The following is a 27782-nucleotide window of genomic DNA, read 5'->3' on the forward strand; positions in this document are numbered from 1 at the left end:
TAAAAGTAATCTGATTACAACAGGACAAGAAAAATTAAACTCATTTGAGAACATTCTCATTGAAATACTTAGCACTATGCTTGTACTCAATGATTATTTCAAGTAAATCCTCCAATTTGGCAGTAAAAATGCAATTGCCTGAGAAATAATAGAATAAAAACTGTACAACAAATATATGAAGTCTACATTATAACTCTAGAACAACCCAATAACAAAAGAATAAATAATGTTTTCTTCTTGATGTTTTAGAGTTATCATTTGAAGCAGTTCATATTGTAGCTATGTGAATTTATGGCTTGGTATAAAAAAATACAATGTTTAAGAATTCATTCCTTTCTCTTTACAGCATTGGATAAAATTGTAAAGTCAAATACTTTTATCATGGAATAATTACAGAAAAAAACAATCTCCCTGGGAAAACATATATTCAGTACAATTCCCTATATTTTCTCCAACTTTACCCATGTATCAGTTTCTTGATCATTGCTTTTTATGATGAGACAGACTCAGTTCTTTTTTTATTTTTAGGTTGGTTATTTTATTTTATAGTTGACATACAGTATCATATTAGTTGCAGGTGTACAACATAGTGTCATGCTCACCATGATACATGTAGTTACTGTCTACTACCTTTGAGAGTGATTACAGTATTATTGACTACATCCCTATGCTGTATTTTTATCTCCCTGATTTATCTATTTTTATAACTGGAAGTTTGTACTCATTAATCTTCTTCACCTATTTTGCCCAACCCTCCACCTAAGGGAAACTCAATTCTTCCTAACACCTTGAAAGTAGATTGCATCTTCAATTTTGACAGTCTGGCTAATTTGACTTTACAACTAGGTCAACACAGTTGACCCAATACATCCCTGAGAACCTTTCATCTGAGCTTTCCAGAAAGTCATACTTCTTGGCTCTGTAAATGTACAATTATTCAAGTACCAATTACACTCTCCTTTTAAATGATGTGTTTCTTCAGTTGATACTAAGATTTTTTTTTTTTTTTTGGCAGTGAGATCTTTGAAAATGTGGATCAAGTGTTCATTATAACTAAGACCATAGAGCCTCATACAGTTACTAATGCTTAGAGGTGATTCAACTCATGCTTGTTGGATTTAATGAAATAGAATTGAATTGAGCTTACAAAGTAGAAAACGTTTCTTAGTATGTTCTGGAAAGCTCCATAATTTCTATTTACTCATCCCAACAGCAGTGTGCCAAAGACTGTGGGTTTAGAACAGTGAATAGACATCTTGCAGACCCCAATGATAGAAAAATGAAATGCAAGGAAAACCTCATCAGTAAGAACCACTGTCATTTATTCATATTCATATTATTCATATATCCATTCACAAAGCTACAGAGACCTAATCTTTGCAGGACACTAAGCTCATTTCTGGAAATAAAAGACGTCTATTGCCTTAAGGGTCTTTGAACCTAGTAGGATGTTTGCAGTTACATTACAGCATGCAATCCATACAGTTACTGGATTTTTTCCTACAGAATACTTATTTTCCTTAGCACCTAATTTCTTAACATTCACTCTAGAATAAAGCCATTCCAGGAAGATAAATTAATGGGGAGGATACATTAAACTTTAAATATAAATGTGCAGACTGGGTAGGATACTAACAAATCCCAGTAAACCTCAAGTTTTCAGTAACCATTGGCTTCCCTCATAAGCATGGTTACTCCCACCTAACCATGATTAGCATATATTGCTTCTTCTGTTCCAGTATAAGAACATCCTTGTCCTCTAGTCAACAAAACCCAGGCACCATTCAGTCCCCTCTCAACATGAAGTTCTCTCTGGCCCTCCAGTTAGTCTTTATAGAAGGGAGAAAGACAGAATCCTCAGACTTGTCCCTCTTTCTCTCCAATCAGTCCTCTCTCTTTCATGCTAAACACATGGCTTCTGATGCCCTGATACTCAGAAGAGGCATCACTGTCACTATTTGAGAGGAGTTTTGCTGTAAAGGTCTTCAGTATGAGTTACTGCACACTCACCACTTCTGGCTTCATTCTGTACATCCATGTGCTGGATCACTTGCTTTTCTCTTTTCCAAGGAAAAGAATGCAGACAGAGAAGTGAGCGGAACAAAATGTGACCTCTGCTTTTAAGAAGCTTACATTCCCTGAAAGTGAGGTGCATGTTAGGTCTGTGTGCCTTTGCTCATGCTGTTTTCTTTCTTTAATGGTTTTCAAAAGGCTACACATGAATGCCCACTACTCGTGTGTGTGTGTGTGTAACACCACACCCACCTTCCAAATATACATGCATCTGCACACACACAGACATCTCCCTAAATTAGGTAAGATTCTTTTCTCTGTCAAAAAAAAAAAAAAATGCTACATGTAGATCACATTTTCTTTCACTCTTTGGCATCTCCCAAGATGTAACACAGTACATTGAGCACAGTAATTCTTCACTGAACGCCTGATGAGTGATGCACAGGTAAGTAAACAAATGGAGAAATGATGAACGCATTTGCAATCATCTATGTACAGGGGAGCAATTTTTTCTTTTTTCTTTTTGGAAAAGTGGTAGGTAGTCCAAGTCAAATATTGACTGTCTCTGCTTGTGTGATGATTACACATCCCCAAGACCCTTGAGTTGTTTTGGTCAGTAAGATGAAACAGAAGGGATTTTGCCCACTATTGACCAGAAATATTAAAAAACAGTTGCCGGGATCCCTGGGTGGCACAGCGGTTTAGCGCCTGCCTTTGGCCCAGGGCGCAATCCTGGAGATCCGGGATCGAATCCCACGTCGGGCTTCCGGTGCATGGAGCCTGCTTCTCCCTCTGCCTGTGTCTCTGCCTCTCTCTCTCTCTCTCTGTGTGACTATCATAAATAAATAAAAATTAAAAAACAAAAAACAAAAAAAAACAACAGTTGCCTAATCATCTATCTTTTCCTCTTGTGCCCTGAGATGGGTAAGCCCCAGATAAGGGCTTCGCCTTCAGTTTGTCTCTAGGGTATAAAGAATATAGAGCAGTATGTTAGAGGAAATGTACAGAGGGCAACAAGTAAACTTTAGTTGTTTTAAGCCTTTGAGATTTGTAGGTTGTTTTTACTATAAGCACAATGGAGTCTAAGCTAAATGATTAATGGAATGCCAGGGATTTGTTTATTTGATGGAGGAATTATCCAGAACTCCTAACAGTCTGAGACTCTGAAATCATTTAAAGGAAGAATGTTTTATCATTCACTGAGAAGGTACTGGGCATGAAGCATTAGTCACTTTTACATTTATAATTCTTACAACTACACTGAGGTAAGATCTATCATAATTTATAGAAGAGGAAGCAGGCAAAATAATAAGTAATTACATTTGTTGAGCTTTTAATATGTTACTACTTTACACAATGTTTTAGTTTATAATTATTCTGGATGCAGGGACTTATATAAATATAGAGACTTGTTCTTAGCTTTTTATTTTGTATGTTTGTAAGGGATGTGTTTGTATGTTTGTGAGTTGGTGGTTGAAGAAAAGTGATTGCAGAAGAAGCATACAACCATGGCTGCTGGTACCCATAACATCCTTAAGTTTAATAGAGAAGTTCAAGTTCTTATTCTATAACATACTTTATTTGTAAAATGAGTGATGATGCTTCCTGTATCATAATACAATTATGAAAATAAATACCATGTATTAGATGGGAAGATCTCCATATAATTTCTTCTATTTACATTAGGTCCTTGTGTAATTATTAACAGAGAAGAACGACCATCTCACTTCTGATTTTTCCGAATGAGTCAGCAGAGCATAGATGGAAGATGGATTTATGTGCACATATCCCTAATGGAGTAAAAGAAAAAGGTAAATATAAGTTAAATTTGAAACTGATTCCAAGTGCCCATAGTTCTCCAATATCAAATAGGTAAGAAAAGATGATTCATAAACTCTTTTTTATTCAATGAATAAAAGGAAATCAGAAAGCAAATAAAATGTAGCATTTAAAAGGCATGCTAGCTGAAGGAAATCTCACTTGGAATTACCAATGTGCAGAACTGGAAAGTTTCTTAGAGCTTCACAGACCAAAATCATCATTTTACAGCATGAAAACTGAGGCATGAAGAGTGAAAAGTGTCTTACTTAAGATCATTCTAGTAATTAGTCCATATAAGATAGTTTAAGACATTTCAGACGTTGGGGTTTGGTTGAGCTGAAATTTTGTCCTCAAATAAAATAGTGTTAAAGTAAATTTCATTTTTCTGATTCTCTGATTATAATGCAGGTAGTAGTTAAACCTATCCAACCACTGGGTTCCGTGCTACTTGAAATCTACACTTTACAATTCATATTTTTTATTTGTTTTAACATTTGTCTAGTTACATTTTAATTTAGTCCATCTATAGGGAACAGAATTCTGATAAGCAAATTGTATAATATCAAAAGGCAAAAGGAATCCTTAGGAGACTAATGCCCTGTCTCTCAAATCTTGATTACATTAGATTAATGGTCTAACTTTAGAGCTCAGAGGACAAAAATCATTATATGCCAAAACAGCTAAGAGGTCACCAGAACTGAGGCTAAAGTTTTAATGAGCATTAAGCAGGTTCCACTGAGTTAGAATCTATGAAAGGATTCATGAGTGTATTAAGTGAGCATTGTTTGCATTGATTAAAATAAGGCATCAGATGCTTGATTCTCTTTGAATTTTATAAGGCACTTCAAGCATCAAACAGAAATATCCATTGTGTTAAAGAATACAACTATTTGCAAAAGTCCAAACATTGTTAGATGTCTCTTTAAGATAACAATTATAATAAAAGCACTAATAACAGGAAGGATAAGTGGGCATTCTTTCACACTTGAGTGTAAATTCATCTGCTCTGTTAAAATATTCATAAAACCTGAAAAGTTGGCATTTTATTTTTTTAAAGATTATTATTTGTTTATTTATTTGACGCAGTGAGAAAGAGAGAGCCAGAGAGTACGAGCAGGGGAACAGCGAGGGAGAGGGAGAAGCAGGCTCTCTGCTAAGGCTCAATCCCAGAACCCTGCAATCATGTATGACCTGAGCTGAAGGCGGATGCTTAATCAGCTGAGCCATCCAGGCATCCCAAAAGTTGGCACTTTAAAAGGAATTAACCACAAGACCTTTTAGAAAAGGCAGGTTGTGATAGGGTAGGAGAGTGGAGGCTACTACAAGGCCAAAAAACAAATAAACTGATTAAAAAGCCTTCAGATATTTCCCTGTCTACATAAGCAAAGTTACCTAAAATAAGATAACCACAAAACATTTAAGTATGCATTTCAATTTTGTCTTCAAAGATAGACTAGCTAAAGAAAAATATTCTTAAGTTCTTATTCCAAGAAGCAAGAAAATGACAACAATTATTCACAAATGAGGGGGAAAATGAAATGGGAATCTGGGACTCTCTGAGATATTTCTTCGTTAGCTATAGATCACTCTTTCTTTTTTTTTTTTTTTAAACAAATACTTCATTTTTCTGATTACCTGACTGATATCATTACCCAAAATTTCTCTAAGATATGAACAGAGGACATACTCTAGGTCCTACTCTCAAGAACCCCCAAAATGAAGAGAGTGAGACAAGTATTTGATGAGACCTGTCAGGTTTAATCCGATCTCGGTAGTGAAATGGAATAGAGAGGCCAGGCAAAAGTTGGTTGAAACAGGCTTTTAATGGGATGTGCTCTTCAGCAAGGTTCCCTGGCTCTCAGGGGAGGGAGGGAGCAGGGAAGTCGCGCCCAGGCAGGTTTCAGGAAGGTTTATAAGGAGTTCTTGGTGGGAGGGTTGGTAGGGAAATACGGGGTGAGGTTTCCTTATATGGTGGTGTTTTTCAGGTTTTCAATCTTTTCTGGGTCTTGTTTTTTTGTTTTGTTTTGTTTTGTTTTAGGTTAGGGCAAGGGTTACAGGTTTCCTAAAAGTTAGAGTAGGGTGGCAAGGTGGCCTTATTGGGAGGTTGCTGGCCTTGGGTGGGCCATTTTGAGGTCCCCAGTCTCACCAGCCCAACAAGACCCATCACAGATACTCAGGACAACAAAGAAGTCAGCAGAAAGGCACTGTGGTTATGTTTTAGAAATCTAGGCTCTGGAATCAGCCTCCTTATCAGATACTGGCTCTGTAACTCACTAGTTGTTTACCTCTGGGCAAGTTAAATTGGTTTATACCTGAAAAGCCCTTAGAACAGTGCTTTTCCTGTTTTATTAGGGTAAGCTTTCAGTGGTCTGAGATGGAAATGTGAGCTATGAACAACAGGGAGAGATTGAGTAGTGAAGGTATTCTATGGGAAACTGTCCTGAGCAGAGTCACAAAAGAGAACCAAGTAGGGAAGGAAGCTGGGAAGGAGACCAGGCTGGGGTCTCTGAACCCCTCTTAACATTATTTGCTTCTCTTTTTTATGGGAGAGATCACTTCACATCATGCCAGTGTATGGACACATCATGGCTCCTACATGATGGAGTAAGAGTGGTTAATACTTGTTAAATGCATGGATGGGCATCTTTCAACTAGCACGGTCAAACACCCAAGGATGGCTTTCCACAACCTTGAAAGCTGAGACCTGGACCTTCTATTAAGTGGCATGTCCTACTTTTCCACCATGTTCATCTTTGATTTTAATCTTCTGCATTACTTTATTCTCCCTGCTTGTTCTCTTACGTCAGTTCCTTCTTTGTCATCTTCTAAGTCTATTCCTACATGTGATTACTCTTTCTTCTTTTTTTTTTAATTTTTATTTATTTATGATAGTCACAGAGAGAGAGAGAGGCGCAGAGGCACAGGCAGAGGGAGAAGCAGGCTCCATGCACCGGGAGCCCGATGTGGGATTGGATCCCGGGTCTACCAGGATCGCGCCCTGGGCCAAAGGCAGGCGCCAAACCGCTGCGCCACCCAGGGATCCCTGATTACTCTTTCTTACTAAACCATGAGCCTATCCTCAGAATTTGGATGAAACATGTCTTGTCTAGAAGTATTCTCTCATAGCTACATGTCATGATCACCTTCCCTCAGGCAGATGTCTCCAGGATGAATGTCTGTGTAACACAAGTATGCGTATGCATCTATTCATTTTTGTGTGACTCATGTGATCCATGGACCTGTGATTGGCCTCCTTAAAGGGTTATATGTGAATTTTATTTTCAATGGTTCTCTAGTAAAGATACTAGAATAACACAGCTCAAAAAAAAATTAAATAAAGGTGAAATGATCAAATGATCTGCTTCCTTAATAACGTTGCCAGGTACTGCAGATATAGGCTAATAGTAACATTTTAGGCTCTAATTTCAAATTTCAGTAGCAGCTCAATAAACAAGAGCTATAAGAGGATCCAAAATTCAGCCATCCTCAATGCTGATTCAAATGTGATCCATACCATTGAACATATACATAGGTAGAGGCTTCAAGAGGATGGACTTTGCATTCAGATGCAATAGTTCCTGCCCCAGCTCACAACTGCAAAAGTCCACTGCACCATGCCAGGGGCCCCGGAAGCCTCAGGGGAGTGTGGGTCATCTTTCAGAGTGTCAAAGATTTGGAAGAAACGATTATTTCTTTGATTAAAGTCAAAACAGACTTACTATACTGTATAATGCAAAATGTATACAACTTAAAACATTTACTCTGAAACCAAGTCTTTAGATTCCAGCAGCTGTTCTAGGCAACTGCCCCATGTGCACTGGAGTCATCTGTTCCCCTTCAATGGGGAAAAACAGACAAGAAACCCCACGGAGGGCAGCCCTGGTGGCTCAGCGGTTTAGCGCCACCTTCGGTCCCGGGCGTGATCCTGGAGACCCGGGAATGAGTCCCACGTCGGGCTCCCTGCATGGAGCCTGCTTCTCCCTCTGCCTGTGTCTCTGCCTCTCTCTCTCTGTCTCTCTCATGAATAAATAAATAAAGTCTTAAAAAAAAAAAAAAAAAAGAAACCCTACGGAGATGTCTCTATCATATGGAGGATGCAGTGAGTCTCCAGTTGGATGACTTCCTTTCATGTCACTGGTACCACCAGGAACTGCCTTGAGAGGGCCCCAAAGAAAATTTATTTCTCTGGAAAGGGTATCTAAGGGAGCACCTTCAAGATAGAAATCCACTGTGTGCTGCCTTGCCATTGTAATTAGTCAAACTGTTTTGTTTAATTAGAGTAAACGTGTTTGGAATGCTATAATTACTTGTTAGTGAGGAGAACATTTGCCCTAATTAGGTATTCATTAGAAATTCAAAAATCACTTAATATTAGCAATTAAAACTGGAAATGTACATGGAAATTGAATTTCCCATGTCAGTAAACTAAGCAGCCCAATGTGCACTGGTTCTGAATTTTGTTTAACTGACTATAGCTCTGGGCGGGGCACAGAAGGAAAGATAAAGTAGCAGACTTCGCTGGAAAACTTGCAGTTGGAGCTCAAGATCTGAAACAGCCAATCCCCTTAGAAGTCACTAATTCAGAGGGCTGGGCAAAATCTGGTGAACCATTTGCTTAGTGCAGAGCTTGGAGAAAGGAGGGCGGGAAGGAGGAGAGAGGGAGGTGAGGAAGAAAGCAACGGTTATTCATCCAACAAATAACTGGGCCCTTTCAACGTGAAGAGCCCATGTTCACCCAGAGAGCAGACTTAAACCGGGAAATCAAGTGATAGAGCAAAACTAGAGCAAACAATGCAACAGTTTTAACTGCTTTAGCTTGGGAGAAAAATTGTGGTACAGTATTATAAATTGCATTAGACCAAATACGCTAAAATGTCACATAGATGGTAGAGACTTTTAGGCTTAACAGCTATTTCAAAGAGGCAGCAGTCCCTCCAGCAGGAATTCATCAGGCAGCCTTTTCAAATGAGTAGATTGGTTGTTTATTTGACTGCCAGAAGAGAAGGGCACTGCGTTCTAAACTAAGAACAACAGGTCAGGTCATGCATATAATACATTTTTAAAACATTTAAGGACACAATTATGCAAAATTTTGCCCAGATGGCTTCCTGCTACATTGTTTGGGGGGAAAAGTATTTGCTATTTCTTTTAAAGGCCATTGAAGAGGATTTCCTAGATCAAATGAAACCGTAGCAAAGTGTAGCGGTAAATACAATTAATCAGTGTTTGGACATGGGCTGGCTTCTGCATCTCCCACTAAGGACTTCAACTTCCCTGTTCATTTTATCCCTCCCCCCTTCCTTAAAAGCTTGGAAAATTGCATGTTTCAATTACTGCAATAAAGTAATGCATGTTCTGGTTTTCTTTGAAAGCTATTCCAAGCGTCAGTGACAATTCCTACTCAATAAACACTATGTGTTTTCACTGGAGACAGATAGCACATCATTTATATACAGGGTGCTATTGTTCTATCTTCTAATTCATCCCTTTCTGTGTCATAAATCTTGGAAAAGGAAGACTGTGTCTACATGTACACCTAATTTGACTGTTTTGACTGAATGGAGGGGCTATTACCTGCTCTCTGATAACTTAGTAAAATAACTAGCTGTCAAAACGATCATGCTGGCTAGGTGGTAAAGCACAGCAAGAGTGACTGAGAAAGCTTGTATTTTATCACTGGGTAAGGACACCACTGATGGAACCATGGGTCCTCTATTGAGTTAGTCCTTTCCTGGAGGTGCCAGCTGAAGCACCATTTATTTCATCATTTAATTTTCTTATTGATTAAATTAGCACAACAGATTTATAATTTTCCTTAGTTGTGGAAAATTGCTTTGCCCACACACTCCATTATTTCCTCATTTAATGAACCCTTTCCTGTCTACCCTCCATGTTTCAGATGCTGTGCCTGCTTCAAGGCAGTTACTATTTAGTGCAAAGAAAGATTGGTTTCTTCTTCTCAGCCTCCTTAACACGCTATGTATGAATCCTCTGCTCATCCTGTAAATGCCTGGAGCTCGCTGGTCCCCTCCTCAGTCCTTCCTTATTATTATTTGAAAGATTTCCCCTGAGCCAGTTCCATGTATTGAATCTCTAAAATTTGTCTCTAATCCTACACCCTTTTCCGTATCCCACTATCTTGAGAACATTCCTCCATGTAGATTTTCCAGGCACCTAAATGCCTGTATCTCACACTTCTTGTCTTTCTCCCCAAATATTTTCTTCATTGGTAAGTTCCTGCCTCTGTGAATAGCTCCTCCATCAATTCAGTGGCCCTAGCTTGACCCTCACTCAACATCATTGGCTCCTTTCTCAGCCACAGGCAGTACTTTCAATGAATCATCATGAAAATGTTATCACACTCCCTTCATAGACCCCAAATCTATCTGCTTGTTTCATTCTAACAGCCATCTTCGTTGTATGGGCTACCACATGGCTCGACTGCAAGCAACCTAAAATTTATCTTTGAATAGAAGCAAACTCCTATAGAGAGACATCTCTACAGCCTGTTCCCCACCAATCCATCTTCACTGTGCAGATAGTAGACCTCCCCATGTGTTCAAAATCATAATATTTACATTATACTTGATAAACATAATGTTTGATATTCATAAAAAACTTCAGTCTCCTCATAAGCAAGTCTCAGGTCAAAAGGTAAATACGAATCCAAATTGCAAAATTTCTAGGAGACAATGATAATGAAAACACTACATTTTAGAACCAATATGCTGGGATGGAAAATGCCCAGAGGAAATGCAGTTTTAAATACTCATATGAGCAGAAAAGAAATAATGAAAGTGAATAAGTATTTCACTGAAGATTTGCACAAAAAGTTGAACAATAACAACCAAATTAACTGAAGTAAAGACAGACTTGAAGATAAAATACAAATTAATCATTTAGGGGGAAAAAAATCAACAGAAAAACTTACAAACAGATTATATGTGGAAATAGAAAATAGATAAAATAATGACTTATCTAAGAAAAAGAAAAACACAAAATAAATAAACATGATTATGACAAGGGGAAAATAAATGCAGAAACAGGAAGAACAGAATAAAAAACACAGGAGATTTTTTTTTTTTGTAAACTCTAAGCAAATAAATAGAAACTGGATGAAATAAATGACATTTTATTAAATTGTTATTTACCCAAACTGACTTTATAAGAGCAGAAACTAAATAGATTGATTTACATACAAGGGGAGAACTTTCACAGCACTAAATTGCTAAGAAAATATCAAAACCACATGATTTTAGAGCAGAACTCTACCAAATATAAATAGAAATTCTAATATTATTTAAATTTTCCAGACTATAGGGGACAAAAGAGACATTTCTTAATTATTTTAATGAAGAAAATATAATCTTGACTCAAAATATGAAAATGATTGCACAAAGAAAATGCTATAGAAAAAAAAGAAAATGCTATAGAATAAATTAGTTTATGAAATTCAATTCTAGGAATTCAACATATTCATATTCAACATATTAAGAAATGTTAGTACAACTGAATATATTCTTTCATTTAATTATAGAAATTGTATAAACCTCTCCATAGAAACAAAGAAATTTGATAACTTTCGACTATGTTCTAGACAAAACACCAACTGTAATATGATAGAAACTGATGATCATGTACTTAAACATGATCATGTGTATACACACATATGCACACACACAACCCATATCCAGCTCAATGGAGAGAAAGATCCTTTTGACCTTTATCAATTTTTAGAGTCAGAAAGAAGACATAGCTGTCCACTCTCTCTTACTTCTATAATTATTACTTAAGTTTTAACTGGGACATTGGCCAATGTATCAGGCGAGCAAAAGACATTAGAGAATTAAAAGTGATAATAAGGTGGTTAGTACACACACACACACACACACACACACATGCACATACACACAATTTGTGGACGATGTGATCATATAACCAACCCAGGAAACCCTAAAGTCTATAAGAACAAAACAAACTACTAAAACAAGTAAATTCATTCATTGAGATAGCAGGATATAGAGTTTATAATCAAAGGTCAATAGCCCTCATATACATAGACAACTAATACAATATAATGGAAGAAAAGACTTCACTTTTAATGACAGAAGAAAACAAGCCACAGGATACATATAACAAGAAATATATAAGAAATAACTGTATGCAGAAACCTAAAAAAAAATCCTTAAAGATACAAAAGTAGACTTGATGAATAGAAATATATAACATGCTTTTAACAGAATGACTCTATCTCATAAAAATGTCAATTCTAAGTTATTTATAAATAAGTCAGTGGAAATAACAAGATTCATTTCCAGAATTAGATAAAATGATTCTAACCTTATATAAAACATGAAGTAAATGTGGCCATAAGAACACTGAAGTAGAAAGACAATATGGAGATATAGCCTTAAGAGATAGTAAATGCTGTATAAAGCCTCGATCATTTTAAAATGTAGTACTGGCAAATAAATAGAAAATCAAAACAAAGAAATGGGAAAGTCCAAAAATAGACCCAAATATTTATGGACATTTCATATATATCATACAAATTATCTCAAGTCAAAAAGGAATTTTTGACTACATATAAACAAACTTTATGTATGGGATTCAAAATACATGGGAAGACAAATGACAAGTTGAGAAAACATTTTTATTTTATTCAGAGCAACATTTTTGCAATAGCAAAAATTCAAAATCTTCCAAGGGATCAATCAGGACTGTTTAGGTTCAGCTGTAGCTATACAGTAGAATCCTAAGTAGTTACAAATTAATGAACCTGTATGGGCAGATCTCCAGAACATATTGTTTATGGAATGAGGAAGAGGAGTGTGGATATTTTGCTACCTTTTAAATAAGCAGGAAGAGTGTATACATATCTGTTTAAATTTTATTATTTTTTTAAATATTCTATTTATCTATTTGAGAGAGAGAGAGAGAGAGCATAAGGAGGGGGAGGGTCAAGGGAGAGGGAGGGGCAGACTCCCTGTTAAGCAGGGAGCCTGACATGAGGCTCAATCCCAGGACTCCAGGATCATGACCTGAGCAGAAGGCAGACACTTAAACCAACTGAGCCACCCAGGTGCCCCCTTATATGTTTATATTTGCATGAAGACATACTAGAAAGCTATCCTTTTTTTTCTTTGAACAGGATGAATAATTTTGTTTTAAAAAATATTTTGTATATTTTTTTATTGGAGTTCGATTTGCCAACATATAGTATAACACCCAGTGCTCATCCCATCAAGTGCCCCCCTTAGTGCCCATCACCCAGTCACCCCATCACCCCACCCACCTCCCCTTCCACTACCCCTTGTTCGTTTCCCAGAGTTAGGAGTCTCTCTGTTCTGTCTCCCTCTCTGATATTTCCCATTCATTTTCTCCTATGCTCTTACTGCTGGGTTTTGCATATGCCAGTCTTCTGTCCACAAGAGTTTTTCCTCCTTTGTCTTCAGATCATTCCTACTTACCCTTCAGATCTCCCTTACTATGTATATTTCTCTGGGAAATTGTGTGGTCTCTGTGGCCCAGTACCTTATTGGAACTCTTCTCATGTGCTACTCTTTACTCAAACTTAGTTTGTCAAAGCAAACTATAATTGTTTATTTGTTTATATCTTAAGTACCCTGACTGAATGAATATACCTAGGTCCCTGTTGTATTTCTTTCACCTCCCAAAGTGCATGAACAAAAGATTGAATAAATTCAATTAAAGAATTGCCACGCGATTAGTGACACAATATAAATTAAGTGTGATCATAGGAAAAGTTACATCATAGCATTCATGTGGAGGGGGGGCAGAGAAAGAATCCACAAAGGGTTCATTTCAAGATATCTTTTTTCCTTCCTCCTATATCTTCCTTTCCTAATGATCAACTATCCACATGTTTTTTCCTTTTATCTTCTTAAAAGAGACCTAGTCTTATCAAAGAGATAGGCATTGAGTGACATTTGAGAAAAGTATTTTAAATCTGTCAAGATTTGTTTATAAAATGAGTCTTGCCTCTTCCCAAATAATGAAATATAGTATACTTGTTTACAGTATACGAGTAATGATCATTGATCAGACACAAGCTATGTTCCAGGAACTTTGCCAGGTCTTTTGCATAAATTGCCTCTCCAAGTAAGGCAATGTGCCATGGTGAAAAGACAGAGTTTTCTAGTCAGAGTGGTAAACCAGTTGACAAGTGAAGAACACATACGTTTTCATCCTTAGGCAGACATATCACCATTCTGGTTTATTTCAGAAGAAATAATCATTACTTCTCCTTCACTTGATTTGTCTACAACTTATGAGTGTCTCCTGCTGCTGCAAAATCCCAGCAGTCGTGAGATGAGGAAAATAGAATTATTTTTTGGGAATAAAAAGAGTAATTTTTAATATCTGATTATCTTCCCTTGACTTGTCAGAGTTCCAGCAAGGCTTTGAAGCCTCCCAGGATGATGTCCTAGGGGATTAGACTGGTTCCCAAGGTGCCATTGAGAAATCTGTAGAACTGGATCTTCAGGAAAAGGATCAGAGCAGTGTTCCCAGGTAGTGATACAAATAGGCGCATCCATGTGTGATCAGGTCTAATCATGTCTTACCATAAGAAAAGAAAAATAAAAGCCCTTTTTACATTATATCTCTTTAAGATATCACTGTTCATGTCTTTGATTAATATTTTCACAGGAAGCTTGTTCTAGCAGTACCGTCACTATAATTTTAAGCTTCTTAAGTTGTTTTTAAAAATTTTGGGTCCAGTTATTAATGGTCATTTTCAGCAGAAGTTTTGCTCTTAACACTTCAATTTGCAGAAATGAAAGATACCTGTGCCAGTAGGGTTGGAACACAGTGTTACTCTCTTGGATGATCCGATCCACTTCTTCCTTCATTGTAGGGGGAAAAAAGTTCTCATTTTATGTCTTTGAATATGGCTTTGTCCCATTTACTGAGGTCTTTAATTCAAGAACACTAATGAGAAACATGCACTAGCCTTTGTCCTCCATATCAGTTACAATCTCATTAAATGTTTTAATCTCATTGATTTTGCTTGCTTTCTTTAAAAGTAGACATCTACTTTGCCACTGGGGCCATTCTGTTAAAGAAATGATATTATTTGGATATTTAGCATGCTTCTTTAGCTCTCTCTGTTATCCCTTCTTCATTCTCATTTGATACTTCATTTGACTTCTGTTTCATTCACCCATGTCCTTATTAAATTCTTTTAGAGCAGGGTTTCCCACCATTGATTCTACTGAAAATTTTAGTCAGGGTAACTATTTGTTGTGGGTGGGAGATAGGGGGGTGCAACCTGCCCTCCAATTATGGCAACCAAAAATGTCCTCAGACATTGATAAATGTCCTGTGGGGCCAAAACCACTTTGAAAATATGATTTCCTGTTACAGTCTTGGCTCTTCATTGATCTTTTCCTCCTTTTATTTTGCTCTTATTTTATTATTATTTTCTGTTTGCTCATTTTTAATATGACTTGAGTCCTTTGACACTTTACCTGACAGCTGTGTTTTTTATCCAATGAGCTTGAGAAATCTGAAGGTTGTATATATTGATCGAATATGGCAGAGCAGAGAAATAAGGGGGTAGGCTGGGATGAAAATTCACTCCCATAGACAGTAATGAAAAGAATCACCTTGATGTGAGGCAAGTGGGAAATATCTAGCCTAAATAATCTAGTGTAAAAGGACTGTGCCCAAAAGGGCCACCTGGGAGTTGAGGGAGAGGTGAATGGGATCCCCACAAAATCGTATGCAACTCTCTAGGAAAAGTCATCATCCATGTCACCTGACTCACAACTGGAATTTTCTAGCGTGGGATCACTGAGAAAGCCACAAAAGTGCCCAGGGAGGGAGAAGCCCTCCAGACAAGCACCTGACTAAGGGTACCAACAACTGTTGTGGCAGGACCAGCTGCAAAGACTGTTTTTCCCTTTAGTTCCTCCTCACCTCCCTAAGGAGTCATACAGGTGACAGGGACAGGAAGTGAAAGGATTAATATTTAACTCCAGGCCAGTCTCGAATGTGGGCTTAGAAAGAACCCCTGAATAACTTCACATAAATCTCCATACATCTACTTCCAAGACTCTCCTCTGATATCTGGCTGCTTCCTAAAGAAATGGAAGAATGATGAATGACATAGGGAGACCCCAGGGTTTCAAGAAAATATGTGGAGCCTTGCCCACTGCACATTGGAATTACTCAGTTGCACATCTTTCTCCCCAAGGTGAAGAAAAGCCTTGTGAGGGCAAGACTGGCATCCTAGTCATATCTGAATTTCAGTACCTACCAGATGGTTTGCTGCATGGTAGACACTAACTTCATATTGCATTAAATTTCTTTAATGTGAGTTTTCTGCCTTAACTGAGACATAAGCAGCACTCTCTCCCTTGCAGAAGTGCTGAATGCATTCAGCATTTTGAAGGAAAGAAAATGCCACATCTGAATGATCTGAGACCCCTACACCTCCACCACTAATTCACACACACACACACACACACACACACACAAAAGCCAAAAAGAAGAATGATATCCATGGCACATGAGTGGCCAGCAATTCCCTGACCTGTATTAAGACACTTGGTTTCTTTGAAGGAATCATCCAGTTTTATCTTAAGTTAAATCTTACTCCAAATGGAAGAGAAATTCCAGTATCACAACTGCATTGTGTGGGAGTTCAATTCTCAAAGAGTAAAGGAAAGAGAAGGTAAGAAATTCTTCAAAGCACCCCACATGAGGCAATTTCCTTCTCAGATTTCTAAATTCATTTCTCATAGCACAATCTCAAACAGTGAAACAGGGATTTTTGTTTAGCTTCCCTTTCCCCTTGAATTATCTGGGAATTACCTTCTACAATCTCTACTCTGGGCCTTGAACTCATCAGGGTTCCAAAGCTGCTACAAGTCATTCACTCTGTTGTCTCTTGGCAAAAATAACACCACTCAGGTGTCCAGCAGCTGTTGTCAATTCTGAGGCTCACAGCTATGGGAAAATCAAGCCTGCTCTCTAATAGAGATAAATAAATGGCTTCATCAGAGAAGCCTCTTGAGTAGTTTCTGACCGGACTACTAATAGGGGAGTGATTTCCAAAGATCAGTAAGGCACTTCTTGCCCCAACCTGTAGCCTAGCAGGTGGCAAACTCAGGGGAAAAGTCCCTGTTGGGTGATGAGCAAAACGGTGGGGTTTTTTGTTGTTGTTGTTGGGCTCTGTCATTTACTAGCTGTATAACCTTGGACAAATTCCTTAAACCTTGAATATGTATTTATTCAAGTAAAAAATAGAAGCAATTTATATTTATTTCAAATGAGTTGTAAAAATTAAATCAGGCAGTGTTTGTGAGAATATGTCTCAGAGAAGTACTCTCTCAAGCCAGGGTGTCTTCTTTGACAATATACCTAGGTCTTCATGAGTAATCATTTGTTCAGGTCATCACCAATACAAGTTTTAGATTCCTCTTTTACAATTCAAATTCTTCCAGATGGAAGAACACATGAGGTCAGGGACATCCATATGTTTTCAATTGTATCTCAAATTTTACAAATCTGTATGTGGGGAAATCTTTTATTAGCACCTGGTGAATTAAGAGGGTTTGTATTTTCATGCACAGTATACCATTTAAATGATGAATGTGAGTCAAGGGCATCTGATTTCATTATAAGAAATATTCTTTTTTTATCAGTGGGTGAAGGGGGTCAAAAGGTACAAGCTTGCAGATATAAAATAAATAAGTCATGGGGACGTAATGTACAGCATGGTGACTATAGTAAACAATATTGTATTGCATGTTTGAAAGTTGCTAAGAGTAGATCTTAAAAGTTCTCATTATAAGGAAAAAAATTTGTAACTATTACGTGATAGATGTTAAGTAGACTTATTGTGGTGATCATTTCACAGTATATACAAATATTGCATCGTGTCTTGTACCTGAAACTGATATAATATGTCAGTTATACCTCAATAATAATAATAATAATAATAATAATAATAATAAATATTATATGTAATAATAATAAAGTGCTTTATGGTGCACTTTAATGAAACCCAAGCTCTTCCCTTCAACATTCTACCTGGCTACAGTTGATCATACCTACTATCCCATTCTGCCACACTTCACAACATAAGAGCTTTGCATTTGCTGTGCTCTATTTCTAGAATGCTCCTTCTCCAGATCCTCACATAACTGCTTCTTTCTTTGCGTGTAATACCCATTTCAAATACTCACTCTTAGATGACACCCATCTCAAACCATCCAACACACATTCACCTTGTCACTTGATCAGAGTTTATTTGCATCCCAGCACTTATGACTACCTGATATTTTGCTGCTTTATTTATTTATTTGTTTGTTTATAGTCTACACTTACAAAAATAGGCATCACTTTACGCAGGTAAAATGATACAGAGCAAGGTCTTTAAAAAGAAAAAAGTTAGGTATTTTATCACTGTCTTTCTGTCTTCAAATTCTCATGATTTCTTTTTTTTTAAGGGAGAGAGTATGTGTTAGTATGTACACCAGCTGAGTGGAAAGGAGCAGAGGCAGAGAGAGAGAGAGAGAATCTTATGCAGGCTCCATGCCTAGGGAAGAGGTCAACACAGGGCTCAACCTCACCACCCTGAGATCATGATATGAGCTAAAATCAAGAGTTAGTAGCTGGGGCACCTTGGTGGCTCAGTCAGTTAAGCATCTGACTCTTGATTTCAGCTCAGGTCATGATCTCATGGTTGTGGGGTCAAGCCCAGCATCAGACTCTGTGCTGTATGGAGTCCACTTTAGATTCTTGTTCTCACCCCTCTGCCCCTCCCCCCACCCCTTTCTCTCTAAATAAATAAATAAAATCTTTAAAAAAGAGTCGGTAGCTTATCTGACTGAGCCACTCAGGTGCCCCTTAAATTTCCATGAATTTACAAAATCATAAAATCCATGGAAATATGTTTGCTAAACATGCATTTTGGGAATGCCAAGTTGTTAGAGTATGATTATGATAAGATGATAACAAAAATAGTAATAGGACTACTGATTTTAGAACAGTAAAATCAGTTCTCCCTACTTCTCTGCATTGATATGATACCTAAACAACAGGGAGAAAGACAAGCAACAACATAAAGTCACTTTCTCATGAAGCCAGAAACCACAAGCTATGTAATATACTAAAGGACAGGATGAAAAGTGCGGTCATTGCTGCCCAGGTGGCACAAAGTCTGGAGACACACATTTACAAGTTCAATGGAGACACTGAGGAATAAACTCACTCATTTTAAGATTATGGGGATGCAATTGAGAGTTCCCATGAACCTGTTTGACACCAGGAATAAGCACAGAAGGTGGGGACCTAGGATGCATTACACAATCAAGCCATACTAATAAGAGGTAGCCTTTGGGGAAGGGATGCAGTGGAGAGTGAAAAATAGCAAATTACAGAGCCCTGCAGCTTCTCTGTGCAGTTAACCAAGGGCTCCCTCACACACATGGAGATCTTGTAACCTGACCTTGGCCTTGAAGTTTCCTATGTACCTCTTACAAATGTGGTTCAGAATATCTCACTGGACACAAGATGAATAATGATAATAAAAATAATCCCTGGATCTATAAAAAGATATTACCATTTATACACACACATATACACGCCTGCCAGAAAAAAAAATACTGCCAACAAGTAGATGAAACCTGCTGTCATTACTATAAAAGGAAAAGAAAGCATTTTAATGAAGTCATCACTTAGAAAAAAACCAACTCAATGACGACAAACAATATTTAAGGAGGAAAATCATAAAACAGAAGAAGCATGGAAAGCAGAATTAAAAAAAAAAAAGGAAGAAGAAACTAAACAAAAAGGAAATGAAAAAATAAAACTAAGGCAAAAATAAAGATAATTTTCAAAGTATCATATAGAGGGAGAATGAATATTACAGAAAAACAGAGGCTGCTTTGTGGAGCACAGGGTTGAGAAAAATAAGCACAGGAATCAGTGAGTTACAAACTGAAATGGTAATATGATACAGACCCAAAATGATAATAATAGCTATAGAAGACAGATTCTTAAAATAGTTGTTTGTGAAGAAAAATATTGTTTCTGAAGAGGACAAAAGAAAAAAAAAAGAAAATGGAGCTATAATGGAGCTATAATTTAATATTTTCCCAGGTATAAAAGAAAACCTGATTTTAGATATTAAAGAGTGCATTGAGTCCTGGGAAAGAATTGACACATAACGATTAGCCCTGAAACATCTCCTAATAAAGTTACTGAGAAGTAAATTAAATAAGGAATCTTTTAAGCCAGCATTTCTAGCACAGCTAGAAAACAGGAGTGCAGTTCTTTGGTTCCTAAATGAACAAAAAAGTCCCAATGATTTTATTCTTCGGATACAGGGGTTTAAGAATGATAGCCGTAGATACACATGGATGGGAATTTCCAGGAACAGAATGAAGATGTCCAGTGAAGCCTCCTTAAGGAAATTATGATGGGAGGAACTTGAACCAAGTGAGAAGTAAATGGAGAAACTATAGTGAGTGGTTAGTGCTGAGCATGGCTCCATTTCTCTGTAGAATACAGACTACAACAAATATAGTGTTCCGACTTCAATACAAAATTTGAAGATTACAAATTCTGGTATTTTAGAAAATCTGCAATCAGCAGGAGTTAGACCAGGGAGAGAAGGTATAAGGTAGTATAAGTGTGAGATTCCCTTTTACTTCATGGACAGGGGTCAAAAAATTTTATTTGGAGAAGATAGAATAATAGAGAATATTTTATTTCTTTTCTTTTTTTAAAGATTTGTTCATTTATTTTAAACAGAGAGAGTTTAAGGGGGAGGAGCAGAATGAGAGAATCTTCAAGCAGACTCCCCGCTGACTGTGGAGCCCAGCTCTGGACTCAATTCCATGACCCATTGTTGTGCCCAAGACCGTGAATCCGAGAAACCACCAAGGAGCCGACACCCATGCAATCACACGAGGGTTTATTTACAAGGTCGAGCCTGGGTCCAAGTATACCGGACACAGCGGAGTAGGGTCTTTGTTCCAGAATGGAAAAGCCAACCAGACAAGGACAATCCCCTAAAGCTAAGACTGCGCCTTTCTCACTTATTTCCCACCTCCAAGACTCCCTAGTCAGAGGTTGGCCTTCAAAATGGAAGGAGATTAGAATTAGTCTTCTTACAACAAAGGGTTGGGGGGTTATGTGCTGCCTTAACTGTAAATAAGAGTGAGATTAGCAACAAGGTTGGTGAAAATCCTGGTTTAATCATTCCTCTGGCTCACTCTGAGAGCAACCTGGACCCATGATTGGGTCCTGCACAGGATCCTCTGAAAAAGGGGGGAATGTGGGACCCAGGAAATTGAACAAAATTCCTTACCCCTGGACAAGCAGAGCAGGTCTGGCTCTATTTTGGGCTGCACCCGCCTTGTGCTGACCTGCTTATTACCTAGGGCACTGCCCTGCCCTAATCAAAGACCAGGACACACCCTAATCGGAAATCCGGCTCAGCGGACCAGCATGATTGTGCAACTTTCTGCATATCCCATTGGCCACATTGGCCACCGGCCCCTGTAAAGTTGCTAAGCCTCTTAGTCTCCGGGTCCAAGTCCCTGCTCCGCTGAGTCGGGTATACTTGGACCCAGGCTTGAGCTTGTAAATAAACCCTCGTGTGATTGCATCGGTGTCAGCTCCTTGGCGGTTTCTCGGATTCGCGATCTTGGGCACAACACCCATGAGATGATGACCTGAGCTGAAACCAAGAGTCAGAGGCTTAATTCACTGAGCCATCCAGGCACCCCAAGAATATTTTAAAGGCATAAGCACATTCAGGTACATAATATAATCATCTAAAATGTGGAGGTGAGAGAGTAAGTAGTAGAAGCAAAGTGTTAACTTTTTCTTCCCTATTATCTATGGAAAGGAAATACTAGAAAGTGTTTAAACAATGGGAAACAAATGCAGTATATATGTGGCCACATTTTTTTTTATAAAGATAGCAATTAGTTAAAAAGCATAAGAAACATATAACCCTAGCAAAGCAATCACAGACAGCAGAGTGGGAGATAAAGCAAAACAAAATCAGTGCTCTAAAATCAAATCAAATCAGAAACAAAAGCATTAAATGATATAATGGTACCAAATTGAAACTATCCACCAACCAATAAAGAAAAATGGCTAATAATGTCAATTCAAACACACAAAAAATGACTGTATCACAAAATCAAAATTTAAATTGTCTTTAAGAAAAAAAAGCAAGACAAAGTCACTAAGAAAAATTAAAAATTAAATAATAGGGAAAAGTTTTGGGGCAAAGTCAAACAAAAGGAAGGAAACAAAAGGCCAGCCATGATCTCAATACAGAAAAGTGATTTCAGAACAGTTCACAGCATCAAATGAGACAAAGAAAGACAAGATAGAAAGCTAAAGGTAATCTAAAGTGAATATGAAACAATTTTTTTTTTTTTTTTTAATTTTATTTATTTATGATAGGCACACAGTGAGAGAGAGAGAGGCAGAGAGACACAGGCAGAGGGAGAAGCAGGCTCCATGCACCGGAAGCCCGACGTGGGATTCGATCCCGGATCTCCAGGATCGCGCCCTGGGCCAAAGGCAGGCGCTAAACCGCTGCGCCACCCAGGGATCCCTGAAACAATTTTTAATATCAGTGACATAATAACCTAGAAATAAGAGGAATGAATAATATGACAAGACATTGAAGCAGAAATATAAACATTTTTAAGTAGGAGACTTCATCTTTCACAGCATGTGAAATAATAAAACTGAAAATAAGTGAAATAACTAAGCATTTAAATTACTTCTAATTTAATTAATAATGCACCTATGACTATACACATGCTAACCTCTGTGACTAAAATCATAGAATATATATACTTTTCATGGACCTGTGAAACATTTGCAAATAGAAAAGCTCTGTACATTTATTTAAAAGTGGAAAACAAAAAGAAACGGGTCTCTGATCACATTGTAGTGAAACATAATTTTTTAAAAAGAGGAAAAAAAGAAAAGAAACAAAATGAAAAATTATTTATGATTTGGAACTAAAGCAATTAATCAACCAAAATATAAATAAAACTCTTTTGTGAATAAGTTTTGTCAGAGAAAGCTCACAACTGAAGTGACACAAATGGCAGAAATCAATGACTATAAAATACTATGCATCAAAAGCAATTGGACATAAAGAGGACTCAAAGGAACACTGTCTTAAATATTTAGTAAATAAGAAAGAATGCAAATGATAAACTAGTTCCCAAAATCAAAAATATCAGAATAAGTAAAATAAAAATTTATGAACTATAATGGAGTCAATAACAATAAAAATAAATTAATGAACCAGAAAAGAGAAGAATAAAAGGAAAAATAAATAAGTAAAACCCTTGAAAAATGAACCATCCCTCACTCTAAACAGAGTTAAAGGAAAAAAAAAACAAAACAAAAACAAAGCAAAACCACAACCACAACCATAAAAACATAAATTTAAAAGATGAAAGTAGTGACGATATTCATCTCCATGGAAATAAACGGAAAAGGATCAAATGTGTGCTCACTATGGAATATGGAAACTACTAAAACTGATGGTAGAGGAGACAGGGAACCTAAAGAGATAGAAAACCAAAATCGATTAAAAACAATTAAGATACAGAACAAGCTGTGAAAAGCTGCCTCTGTCAAAGAACAAAGCATGACAGGCAAATAAAAACAGGCCAGAATGTTTCACAGGGGAGTTTCACTAAGTCATACTAAAACTCAATTAAGATGACATCAAATGGAAACCTAAGATCAATTTCTTATTTCAATGTTGATCTAAAAAAATCCCTAAACAAAATAGTTGCAAACTCTGGCAGCTCACTTAAAAACAACATAACAAGTCCAAGAGGGGCTGAATCCATAAAAAAAGGTGAGTTACTGTTTAAAAAAAATACCAGCCTTAATCATTTGATTTCTACATCAAAAGTGGAAATGGTCTTCAAAAACGCAGCAGAAGCCGTTGATAAATCAGTATCAGTTCAAGATAAAATGCCTTCACAATACCATATATTAGTGACATACCTTTATTGAGCTCTTACTATATGCCAGGTACTACTCTCACTTCATCATTTACAGCCACCATTTTTGCAGAGGAATAAACAGCTGGAAGCCTCCTGAATACAGCCATATAAATTCATCATGAGCAATGATGCCAGGCACTGTTCTAAGTACTTTACATATATTATCTCTTTTAATCCTCACAACACCCCATGAGGTAGGCATTACTATCCCCTTTTTATACATACATGAACATGAGTGTGTAAACACACTTAATATATCAACTCCAAAGCCACCTTCAGGGTTTAATAGGGAGATGTTTAAAGTCTTCCCATTAGAGGCAGGAAGAAGATATGGGTTTTTATTAGCACCGTTATTATTGCACTAGATTCTGCAATTGCAAATAATACAATTACACAAGAATGAAACAATACATATGAAAATAAGACAACAATGGCGAAATCATTTGCAGAGGTATAACTTAATATGTGAAACACTGCCAGATTCAATTGAGAATATTCATTTTGATGTTCAAAAAATTTAAAAAAAAAAACACAACTCAGGACAATTGCCATAAATTTTGTATATAAAAATACCAATTACTAATTTGTTGGAAGAAATAATGGAAGAAAAGACCACATTTACATTAGGATTGACAGTAAGGCAGAGATTATGGGGAACTAGACATAACTGTCCATAACTGTCTATATTGAAAATTATTTTATTTATTTATTTATTTATTTATTTATTTATGACAGTCACAGAGAGAGAGAGAGAGGCAGAGACACAGGCAGAGGGAGAAGCAGGCTCCATGCACCGGGAGCCCGATGTGGGATTCGATCCCGGGTCTCCAGGATCACGCCCTGGGCCAAAGGCAGGCGCCAAACCGCTGCGCCACCCAGGGATCCCTATATTGAAAATTAAAATGGAAGTCATGGAGCACCTGGGTGGCTCAGTTGGTTAAGAATCTGTCTTTGGCTCAGGTCACGATCCCAGGGGTCCTGGGATCAAGCCCCCCATCAGGATCCCTGCTCAGCTGGGAGTCTGCTTGTCCCTCTCCCTCTGACCCTCCCCTAGACCACTTGTGTGCTTTCTCTCTTAATGGATAGTAAATAAAATCTTTTTTAGAAGTTAAAAAAAATTAAAATAAAATGAAAGTCACAAACACACAAAGACTTCAACAAATAGGAAGCCTCGTCACATTTAAGAACAAAACAATCATTTTAATTAGCTCTGTTAACATATAAATTTGATGCTAAGTTAATAAAAATACAGTGCTTTTGAAGTAAAGACTGTTCTCAAGATCCTCATAAAATCTTTAGGAGAATGGCTTGGAAATTCTGAGAAATCAGAGTGTGAAGGAAAATTAACCCTAACTGATATTAAACATTATATAAACCTTCAAAAAGGAAGTGTGTGGTTCTTGCATGAAGAGACAGATAAGTGAAATAACTGGAAAGCTGACAAGAAAGTAAAATATTACTATCAACATTTAGGTGTCAAAGGGCAGTTCAGTTATTCTATTTGTACCTTACTTTCCTTGGCTGGAGAATACAGTTAGTAACTACCAGCTCACTGTGAATAAGCATGCATGCAGGAAAGACAAATCTGTATACAGAATTAGTGACTGTTGCATAAGAACAAAACATTGTCCTTTCTATTACAGAAGCAGCCCAGTGTAATCAACCAGACATCTGACTGATTAGCCTGCGGAGTGGTACCCTATCAGGGGCTTAGCCCTGGTTTCTGCTACTGGTAGATTGGGCATACTGCTTCTGATGGTCTTTTCTAAGAAGCATGGAAGGAGGGAAAAAAGGCATTTGCCAGATCAATAGCTGCTGCCTAGTTACCAAGAGATGTGTTAATTTACTCAAGCAACGAAGCCACATCTGGTACAGTAACTGCAATTGGAGTCATCACCTGGTTTAGCTTTTGGTAATCTATTCCCATCCTCCAAGCTCCATCTGTCTTGTGCATGGGCCACACATGTGAGCTGAATGGAGACATCATGAGAATCACCACCCCTGCACCCTTCAGGTCCTTGATGTTGGCATCAATCTCTGCAATCCCTTCATGAATGATATGTTGCTATAGGTTCTCTATTTTCCTGGTTAGAGACTGTTCTAATGGCCTGACTTGGTCTTTCCCATCATAACAGCCCTCACTCCACAGATCAGGGGACCACAGTGGGACTCTGCCAATTGCTGAGTATGCCTACTCCAAGTAAGTATTCCAGAACCATGGAAATAAGCACAGAATGGGCTCAGAGACTCACTAGACCTCACTGTGAGATGAGCCTGAGCTAAAACTCCATTGATCATCTGACCTCTAAAGCCCCAACTCTGACTGATGGGTTACAGTGATGTTTTGGATCTCCTGGAATCATTATCAGTTCAGAATCTCTGGAAGGTCTGATTATTTCCTTACCCTCAGTGCAGAGCCACCATGGTAAAAGGCCATAGTTCCTTTTGGGTAAGACCGAGAGAAAATTTTGATAGGGTATATGGTCCTTCTTCCTCAAGGGGGCCCCAACTTTTCTTTATACAAGGGGCTTTGGGTCTGTAAACTGGACCAAGTTTAGAGATTAACTTGTGGGGCCATGTGTCCCTATTTTTATTATTTAAATTAGACTTTTGTTCACTTGACCTGGAACCCTCCCCCTGATAGAATCAAGCATAAATTTAGTAGACTTCCCACCTATTTCACTTTTAGGACCATTATGGTCAACTAGCCAACACCATAGGTCTTTGTGAGTCAGTCTAATTTTGATTGCTGCTTTGACTCTGCTGCCCATTAGAGTAACTATGGACATCTTGCCTTTGGCAGTTGACACCAATGCTTGGCCCCTGCCACCCCAGGATCCAATTATCTTCATTGCATTAGATTTTCCATTGTGTCCAGCAGCAGAAGTTCTCACTGTGATTTCAGTCCCTACAGAAAAGAGCCTTTACAGAGATCTTCAGGAAACCTGGGGCTCCCCTCACAGTATTGATGACTGACACATCCTTTGGGCCCTCCTCTGGGAGTGAGCAGGCCTTATGTGACAAATCCACTCTAACATTCTAATCTCCCAAGCCCTTTGAAGCCTTTCCTCTATAGGATATCGAGGCAGGGTTAGCATTTCATGTTTATTTACTGTGGGCCACCTTTGCTCCATGTTTCCACAAACAACTAAACATTAGGGCCCTTTCTAACTCCCCAATCTGCCATATTAAAACCAGAATCTCTGCTTAGTGACCCCTAAGCAATAAATTCAGCCAAATTTATGTTCCTTCCATTATTATCTCATACCCTGAGTATACATTCCCATCTATATTCACCAGATTTCTGCCTCAATAAATTGGAAAAATCAAACAATTCTTTTGGAATATATCAAACCTGTATGTGGGTCACATTTTCTACCTCATCTATTGAGTCACATTAGAAGTCTAAAAGCAAAGAAGGGTGGTGGGAATGAGGAGTATCAGGAGTGTATGCAAGGCACTATTTCAGGGGAGGCTACTGAAGTTCCCACATGCAAATAGGCAAATAGGGTTAATCTCAGGCAGAAGTGGAATGGCTACTTCTCATGGCAAAGAAGATTCATCAGAATTTAAGGGTTCAGTGTCACTAGTTTCAACAGATTCTTTCCATATATCCCCATTTCAACTTCCAGGATCTTATCCCCACCACCCCCATCAATGTCCTCACTTTAAGAGTAGAATGCAGCGAGGTTGGAAATTCAATTTGTACTATACTTCAGCCACTTGGGATGAGTTTCTGGTTTTGGTTTTTCAGCAATCTCAGCTCGTTTATGTGGCACTTCAGCTGGAAGTTGGTATCCTTGAGCTGCTCCATTTCTTTCCCTATGTGGTCTGGTGCTATAGGAGCAACCAACCAATCTCATTATACTTGTTAGTTTGACAAGAATGTTCCAAGGTATCGTATCCATGGTA

At 37.8% G+C, this 27782-nt stretch overlaps 1 long non-coding RNA gene across 1 annotated transcript; it reads right to left on the reverse strand.

Annotated features, from left to right (window-relative positions):
* Positions 1-3570: 3570 nt before the first annotated feature.
* On the reverse strand, positions 3571-27782 carry LOC144291658 (uncharacterized). The gene is made up of 2 exons (XR_013359022.1): positions 27538-27782; positions 3571-3803 (listed from the first exon to the last, which is right to left on the reverse strand). It is a non-coding gene; the product is annotated as an uncharacterized LOC144291658 (long non-coding RNA).

The sequence above is a fragment of the Canis aureus genome, chromosome 20, assembly GCF_053574225.1.
Source record: "Canis aureus isolate CA01 chromosome 20, VMU_Caureus_v.1.0, whole genome shotgun sequence".
Taxonomy (NCBI): domain Eukaryota; kingdom Metazoa; phylum Chordata; class Mammalia; order Carnivora; family Canidae; genus Canis; species Canis aureus.